Here is a 9385-nt window from a genome sequence, read left to right on the forward strand (position 1 = left end):
AAATGTATGTGCAAGCAAAGCACCAGGACCAGATGATATCTATCCCAGGGTTCTCAGGGAAGGTGCTAATGAATTGTTGGGGCCAGTCGCACAGATATACAGGAGTAGTGTTGCTGAGGGTATCGTCCCGAGAGATTGGAAGTCATGTGTAACTAACCTCCTTTGCTTCTATGATTACGTGACTAAGGCTTTGGGTAAGAGCAAAAATGTCGACGTTGTTTACCTTGATTTCCAGAAGGCATTCGATCGGGTCCAACATGGCAAACTCTTGAAGCGTTTACACGAGATTGGAATAGGGGGCAACTTGCTGAATTGGATAGAATCGTGGTTAAGAGACAGGTCGCAACGAGTTATGGTGAACGGGGAATTCTCTGGTTGGACAGACGTCACAAGTGGAGTTCCTCAGGGAAGTGTCCTTGGCCCCATACTTTTTTCACTTTTTATCGATAAACTCGATCAGGGTATCGATGGAATTACTAGCAAATTCGCAGATGATGTGAAGCTAATGAGGGTAATCGGGAATGAAAGCGATAGGGAGTTGCTCCAGACCAACTTAAACAAGATTGCAGCATGGGCAAATGAATGGAGCATGACGTTTAGCGTAGATAAGTGCATGGTCGCTCATTTTGGTTCGAACAACCCACGGTTCTCTTACGAGTTGAATGGTGTCACTATCCCGGATGCAACTAGAGTCACCGATTTGGGAATTCTCATTGACGAGCGACTTAAGTTTTCTGAACACTGTTCAGCGGTTGTCAAAAAATCGAATAGAATGCTTGGTCTCATTTTCAAAAAGGTCTCTTCGCGTTCTCCTAAAGTCATTCTTCCGCTTTTTCGAGGCTTAGTTCGTCCTGGACTGGAGTATGCTGTAAGGTTTTGGAGACCATACCTACAGAGGGACATAGACTTGGTTGAAGGGGTGCAGAGAAGAGCTACGCGTGTCCTTATTGGCACACAGGGCTTGAGTTATGAAGAAAGACTTCATTTTTTGAATATGTTTACATTGGATGAACGCAGGTGTCGAGGAGATATGATCGAAGTGTTCAAAATTTTCAATGGGATGGATAGGATGGACCATGAACTTTTAGTACACCGCCAATCGACTGCTTTTACAAGGGGACACCAGTATCGATTGGTGAGGGACAATGCAAGGTTATGGTGTCGCAGGGAATTTTTCTCCAATAGGGTTGTTAATAAATGGAATAGCTTACCCCCGGAGGTAGTAAATTGTAACACAATTGACACGTTTAAAAAGAAATACGATAAACATGTTGGGGTAAATCGAGAAGCTATCCATTCTTAGAATAAGACAACCATAAGTATTCTTTATGGGCATTGTATAATATTTTATCATGTGTATATACTGTTTGTAATTTGTGTTAATTGCATTTTTAATTGGGTTGCTGTATTTTTGAAACATATGACAACCATATTTTTATGGGCATCTTTTTATCAGCCGCCTCGTTGGGCATTCTGCCTGTTGTGGCGTTGTATTTGTATTTGTTGTATTTGTATTTGTATAAATTCTTTAAGTAACTGATGATATTGAGTGCCGCCTGTAATCAGCTTGATTGAGTGAATTGATGCTGATTGAATTTTTGCTATAGATGATAAATTGGTTACCGAATCAAATATTTTTCTTAATTTTAGATCAGGAGTAAGACTGAAATTGAAAAGAAAATCTGCGCCTATTAATGGCATGGACACATTTGCTACTAAAAATGGCCATTGGAGTTTTCTTCGTAAATTCAAATCGATAGTGAGAAGTTTTTGTCGATATAAATTAATGTTGGATGCATTTGCCGCATGTAAAGTGAATAACACTGGTTTCATGGGATCGACAGAGTTCGCTGGAATAAGCGAAATGTCAGATCCTGTATCTATAAGAAAATTTATGTTCATCTTTTTATCTGTTACAAAAAGGCGACGGGATTTTGTGGGCAAAGTGAATGCTGCCTCTACACTTTGCTTTCCGCGTTTCCCGAGTGCACAGTAGTAAGTGCACAGTTATTCACATTTTCGGGCATTTTGGCCAAATTTTCTGTGATAGAAACAAAACTGATTGTTTTCTTGACTGCGACTTCTACTTCTGTACCTAAAATTACGTCTGCCTCTGTATCGAAAATTAGGCCTTTGGCCTAGAGCTTCAATACGTTCTGATAACTTCCTAATTTTAGCAATTAAAAAATTTTCCGAGGAACTTACCGTTTGAGAGGATGCAGAGGGAATGCGACTGGCTATCGGTGCAACATTGTACTGATTCACTTCCATCACACGATCGGCTACTTCGGCTCGTTCATCCAAGGAGAGTGGCACAACGGCAGCCAAGATGGATTGTACGTGCGAAGGAAGGCGTTGCACAAACAACGGATCTAGAAGTTCATCTGGAACATTATGTGGTTCCGCAAGGCGTTTCATGGAGCGGAGTAACTCAGATGGTCGTCTGTCACCTAGTTGTTCATCTGCCAGTAATTTCCTGATTTCTTGCGTCGAACTGTCGCTTGTTCTTTTTATCAGTTCGGATTTCAGATGTTCAAATGGATTTTCGTTGTTTGGATTCAGAATGACATAACTAACGAGTCCTGCAATTTCTGGAGGTAGAGCGGAAACAACGTAATTATATTTGGTTAAGGAATTGGTAATATCCTTCGGCACACCCAGTTTGAAACTCGTCTCCACCATATGAAACCAAAGGATGGGATCATTACTGCAGGGGTGCAAGAGCTGCGCCGAAATGGTTCTCTTGCTACATGGTGCTCCAAGGCGCCGAATCCCTGCGCATTTGCGCCAATTCTTGTTTGTGGTTCGCGGAGGTACCACTAATGCACGTAGTTAGTCAAATACCCAGAATTTAGGAAAAAGAAGCATGAAAATTTTGTTCACGGGACGCGTTCTTTCCGAGACAAGGAAAAAGAAATGGAAGGGAAACTTCAATTTTTTTTCACTTCCCACCATCTACGACAATCGCGTCATCTCGTGACCTTGGAAAGTAGTACTACTTTGAAGTATAATATACTTTAGGGCTATCAAAGGCCCTGAATGAATATGCCGAATTTTCCGATTTCGAAGAGAGTTTTTTCTCCTTCGGGTTATATACTGAAAATAACGATAATTTCTCCGCTACCAACCTGCGTTCAAAGACAGCGTATCTACAGCGTAAATTCGCTTTATTTCCCGCAAGATTGCACCCGCGCTTTTGCGAAGAATCAAAAAGGGACATTGGTTTACTCGTTTAAATTACCGAAATTTTTCGGAGATCGTTGGGAAAAAATGGGATCTGTAAAAACTCCAGCTAAAATATCCATAGTTTTGTCGTCTAGCCACTATGCGGTCGTGTGGTTATCGTCTGCAGTTGCCGATCGTGACAATTTCACATCGCTCCTTCATTACTCCTTCACGTATTGCTAGGATGTTGCTTAACATTGTATCGCCAACAGAACTATCAATTATGAGTGATGAATTGGTTGCACCACAATGCAAAGAATTAGAAGAAATGAAATCAGTTCAGAGAATAGATATATATTGGGCAGACATTGAAACTTTGTAACCTTGAAAGCAGCACAAAGTTCACAATTTTGCCAAAATTGGATTAATAATTTTTATTCGTCATTTCAGTAATTCATGTTTTAGTAGTGACAGATAAGATACTTCAGAAAAAATTTAAATATGCTTTAATTTGTGAAGGAAATTTATTTAGAATTTATTCGGTCCAACCATTTTTGGTGAAACTTTTGGCATTTCATGGAAAAATTACTCCTTATATTGCAGATACAGTTAGTTTTTAGTTCTGCTCCATTTTCAAAATTTCTGCTCCAAAATGGATGAGGGACACTTGCACCCCTGTAACTGTTATAGGCCTGGATCTTTATAGCTGTAGCCTTCCTGGTTTTTCTTCTTTTTCTTTTTTCTGATGAAGGAGCTGTTCCATGGGAGAGAAGAGGTCAGGGGAAGTTCTTCTCCTGGGTGTCTCATCCCCTGCTTCTTTTTTTCCTTTACATCTGTTTGGATGGAGGTATCAAGTTTCGTTCCCTTTAGCAATGGAAGACTTTAAGTATGGAGGACTACATGAAGAATATTTTCTTTGGGCGTTTTCAAAGATGGGTCATCATAAATATAGTGTAAGAATTTACTATATTGTACATGTTGATTTAAGATACTTTATTATATAAATTTATCACTATTAAAATTACTATTTACATCGCAGTCGAGTACAAACACATCCGGACATTCCAAAGTCTCGACTCTCCCTGTTCGTAGTACACATATACATATATAAGTATACACTCGCAGCATTCACAGCGACAATAATGGATGACTAACGCCATCTGCTGGACTATTGGTTGCTATACAATAGTATCGCTACAGGGAAAATGCAAAGACCTGGAATTCCTTTATAATGAAATTTAATTATAACAAAGTGATTTCTCCTGTCTCTTGGAGTTTGTTATAACAGGAGATTCAACTGTAATTTAATAACAACAGAAATCAACATTGCATATATGGCGTAAAAGAAGTTTTTTTTTAAACACCCATCTTTTATGAAAAGAGTACAGCTGATGATTTATATCCATACACATATATAAGCAGGTGAAGAAATTTTGGAAGGTGGAGAATTATGTCGAATTAAAGAATATTAAATATAGTTCCATAGTTTTTCCTGCAGCTTTTATGTTATGCTCTATTCAAATTGCATATTTTATTGGAAAAAATACGCATAATTAAATCCAAAAATTAAATTAAATTAAATCCAAAAATTAAATTAAATTAAATCCAAAAATTAAATTAAATTAAATCCAAAAATTAAATTAAATTAAATCCAAAAATTAAATTAAATTAAATCCAAAAATTAAATTAAATTAAATCCAAAAATTAAATTAAATTAAATCCAAAAATTAAATTAAATTAAATCCAAAAATTAAATTAAATTAAATCCAAAAATTAAATTAAATTAAATCCAAAAATTAAATTAAATTAAATCCAAAAATTAAATTAAATTAAATCATTGCAATATATATATTTTTTGTATAATACAATGACTCTTTAAACATTACATGCAATGAATGTGTGTATTTTCAACAGGAATTTTTATATTGAAAAGTAATATTTAAGGTTTTTGACTTGACAGTTTAAACCACGGTTTAAATCATCAAAAACCTGCCAACCCTTGATTAAGAGTGATGTGTATAAGTTTGTGATCAGTATAATTGGAATGAAGTCATCTTTTAGTGCTGCATAGGCAAGTTGTAATTCAAATTATACAAAAGATAAGGCATTCTTTTTTTTCCTTTGCTAACTGTGGGAAAATTAGAGAAAATAAATTTTCATGCTGCATAAATTTAATTTAAACTGCAATAGGAAAAATATTAAATTATATAAGTTTTGCGGAGCCTGGCTAAACTGCAATGAAATTCAGGACATGGGCCGCCACCAGGAGAGTCGAGTACAGAAACACAAGTGCCAATTCACCCTTTAACGCAAAGATTTGTAAACCTATGTTTAACTCAGGGCCGGATAAAAACGTTTGAAGGCTCTAAGCATTTTAATGGTTTTGGTGCCCCTCTCTTCCCTGTCCTTAAAAGTATATATTACTTGATATCAAATCTATAAAGGGGGGGGGGGAACATCAAATGAAATTTTACATTTCAGAAGCAAAACTAATCTAAGGCATAATTATGATTTGAATTTTTAAGCACAGACATAGAAAAAAAGGGGGGTAAGGAGAGACTTTCAACTTGCAAATCATTGATAATATCTCTTGGATCATTTTTGCTTATTTTTGGCACATCTTTAAAAGTTTTTGGAATTTTTCTTTCACATTTCCCAAAAAGACAGACCTTAAATTTTTAGAATTTTTTTGTTTTAACTATTTAAAAAACATTTAAAGATATTTTCTCCTATCGACTGCTTGTTAGGATTTCACAAAGTGGCTTCAAATGCAACCATCAAACCTTGGCATGGCCGATATTACATTATTTTTGGTGAACCATAATCATTGGGTACCTGTCCTTTCAGATGCATTTTCAAGTTGCAATCTGTTAGCATTTCTTTTACTTCTACGGTAGATCGAATTAAAGCATCTTCATGCCTATATTCTAGTAGTTCTAGATCACACCATGAAAGGGTGGCTCTAGGCTGTGTAGCCTATGCAGAAGCAAAAAAATTAAATTTTTTTTTTATGCAAAATTTCAAACTATGAGCGTACTGGACTGAATTATTTGCAGAGAAACCCGTGATTTTGTTATCACGATCCCCACACACTCCCAAGAGATCCGTAAGATCTGTCCAGAAAATTTGTTAGTGTTAGTAGACACTGAAGAACTAGAATTCGAACCCATACCTGCACAATCAGAGTCTAAATTCTTAACCACTGAACTGTCAGGCGACAATTTGTGGCACATTTCATCTGTCTGGCAGCACAGCAGCGAGTTTCCTGGGTCATTTTGACTCTGCGACTTATAGGCCAGAGGGGCACCGAAACTGTCTCGTACGGGTAATAATAATTAAGTATAAGATAAAACCCCTGAAACCATGCAGTCGATCTGCTAATGACTCAAAGATTTGGACATTTTCAAGTTCACGTCCTTATTCTGTAGAACTTGGCTTACTTTTAAATTTGTAATTTTTTTTTGCATTGATTTAGTATTTATCATATTGGTTGGGAACGATAATGATTTATTTTATTCATGCATGCGTCTTACCCGGACACCACTAGAGGACTTTGTGACAAGTAGATCTGTTTACAATTTGCGAGAGTTAGTATGCAAATTGGTAGGCAGGAATTTTTAGCTGGTAGTGAGGACCCCTCAGAAAAATCAGTTTGTCAAAAAGACACCATGATGCTGTTAAAGTGACTCAAGCTAACTTTATAGAAATTGCACGAACTCTTATTCCAAAACTCTGCATTAATGCGATCTCTAGTTTTCAATATCAGGTTTTCTGTATTTATGCCATTTCTTTTTATGATTACCTTCAACTATACATTCAATCAAAAATTTTAGAATTTTCTGCCGGATGCTGGATGCTAGAAAAAAATTACACATAAAAAAATAAAAATTTTGGCAACTTTTTGTGGTGCACCTTTTCTCTTGATGCCCTAACCACATGCTCATTTTGCAGGGGTGGGAACTCTGCTCCAATTGCGCCACACTGCGCCAAAATTAACATCTTGCGCCATCCTGCTCCAATAGGGTATTTTCGTATTTTTCTGCGCCAAATAGCAAATTTTGCTTCAGTATGCCCGAAATTTTGGAAAGGACGTCAAAAAATTTTTGTTCCTGCTTGCCGCGAAACGATTCTTTCTGAAAAGAGCGTGTTTTATTCCACTGTACTTCAACTATCGCCATATTTAAACTATCTGCCCATCACACATCGGGTTTTCCATCGCGAAACCCCAATAATATCCGTGATCGTGCAACTGAAGATGGTTTGCAATGGTCTTTCAGCTTTAACTCTTTAACGCCCAGATAGAAAACCTGGGAGGGTCGTGAAAATAACAAGTTTTTTGTGTTCGAAGTGGACTCGTCCAAATTTCGGCCACTTTCGCTCTCCCCCACCCTTTCTCCATGAGTTTCTATTTATGCCACCCTTTGCATTGACGTTCACCCTTTCATTTATGTTCGGGAGATAATTTGTCTACTGAAAACACCCCTTTCCTCACAGTATTATCTCTTTGTAAAATGCATTGAGTACCCTTAGTCCATTCTCAAGGAACATTCTGGTACATCAGCTTTTAAAATCCCATTGATAGGGCGTTGCAGTTGTCTTTTCCGTTCCCGCCTCTGACAAGAGCTTTCATCTTCTTCCCCGTTGGTGACAAAAGCCCACGAAAACATACCCATACCCCCTAGCTGGGCCGACTTGAGGCTGTTATGGGCATTAACCTACTCGGCCGACTTCGGGCGATCTGGGCAAATGCGAGTCAGTTTCTGTTTTCAAAAAAAAAAGTTGTCACTGGAAGCAGCAGAAATTACTGTAGTTGATCGTCATTGCGTCAAATTCTGATGTTTCGTAAAAAAAATATTCCGCGAGTGAAAAAAGCATGTCCGCCGAATTATGATTGCTAATTTAGAAACTTTGCTGAATAACGAGCATTAAATCGCCAAATAACGAGTAAGATCGCCAATATCGCCAAATAACGAGTGTCAGATCGCCAACCATCGTGTTGATTCTTCCGAAATTCTCTCCCATTTTGCAACAATTACTTTCTGAGTATAAACAAATTGAAAACTTGATATAGAAAAGTTTATAATATCTATAAAGACTAGAAAATGTTTAGCCCATTTGAAGGGCTGCTGTTCCAGACAGCAAATAGTGCCCTGAGTAAGCAAAAGCCATCTTAAATAGACTGGTGCGAAAAATTTTATCACAGCCACTCTTTCAAACAAGGTGTCAAAAGCCTAAAACACCAAAAACAAAAAACAAGCTGATGAAAAAATGTTTGATAACAAAAGACAGTGCAGTTGTTCTATTTTGAAAAGGGGTGAGGGTTAACGAAAATATTGTTGTTAATTTCGCTGCTCGATAAATATCTGCTCCGAATCCTATATTTTGTTGCTCCAAAACTGCTCTGAATCCTCAATTTGCTGCTCCAAAACTGCTCCGAATCCTGAATTTTGCTGCTCCAAAGCTGCTCTGAAATGGACTTTGTCACTTCCCTTCCATGATTTTGCTTAATGGTTAATCCGACCCTGGTTTAACTACATGGATCATTAATGTTATAGTAATATAAATATAATAATAATAATATATTAATCAATTAATTATAAAATATGGAATTAATGTCTTGAAAACATTGTGTGGCACAAAATAAATGAAATATTTAAACTTTAAAAAGTATAAAGTGTAATGGAGGCAAAAAATAACATCATATAAATGGAGGGAGTCGTGTAAAAGGGATATAACTATAAATAAGCAATTTCTTAAATTCTCGGGAAATACGATTTCCCATTCCTGATTCCCAAAGACTTCAAAATGTTGAAAATTTGGAAATCCTACCTTTGATATCTAACACCAGTGTAATTTATGTTCATCAGATACTATAAAGAAAAACTTACGCATTCATTCCCTCCCTTTTAGGTATCTCACATATTTGCTCCATGATTGAATAATGAGATCAAAACAATGCTGTGCATAAAAGTCAACTTGAATGATTTCTTCCCACAGTCACTGTAGGTCTATGAAATCATGACATCCATACTTGTCAATCATCAAGCTCATTGGTTTGCTTTTTTCTTTCTTATATGAGAATGATTTGATTTCTTGACAATATTCTTTATTTTGCAAGTAAAATGCACGTGGGATGAAATTTTCCTTTACATTCTATTAATTATAACTTTTCTTTTATACTTCAGACTAATGAGAAGAGGTTTTTATAGATAAATTTACC

General features: G+C 36.7%; 1 long non-coding RNA gene across 2 annotated transcripts in view; it reads left to right on the forward strand.

The window, feature by feature from the left end:
- LOC149084730 (uncharacterized) overlaps positions 1–9385 on the forward strand; it is a 46701-nt gene that overhangs the window by 28966 nt on the left and 8350 nt on the right. For both annotated transcript variants that reach the window (XR_016192998.1, XR_016192997.1), the window contains one exon: positions 9076–9218. This is a non-coding gene — a long non-coding RNA (uncharacterized LOC149084730). The remainder of the gene's footprint in view (positions 1–9075; positions 9219–9385) is intronic.

Source organism: Pholcus phalangioides, unplaced genomic scaffold (assembly GCF_987345545.1).
Source record: "Pholcus phalangioides strain wild (caught in Gottingen) unplaced genomic scaffold, Ppha-v1.0 ptg000008l_1, whole genome shotgun sequence".
Classification (NCBI taxonomy): domain Eukaryota; kingdom Metazoa; phylum Arthropoda; class Arachnida; order Araneae; family Pholcidae; genus Pholcus; species Pholcus phalangioides.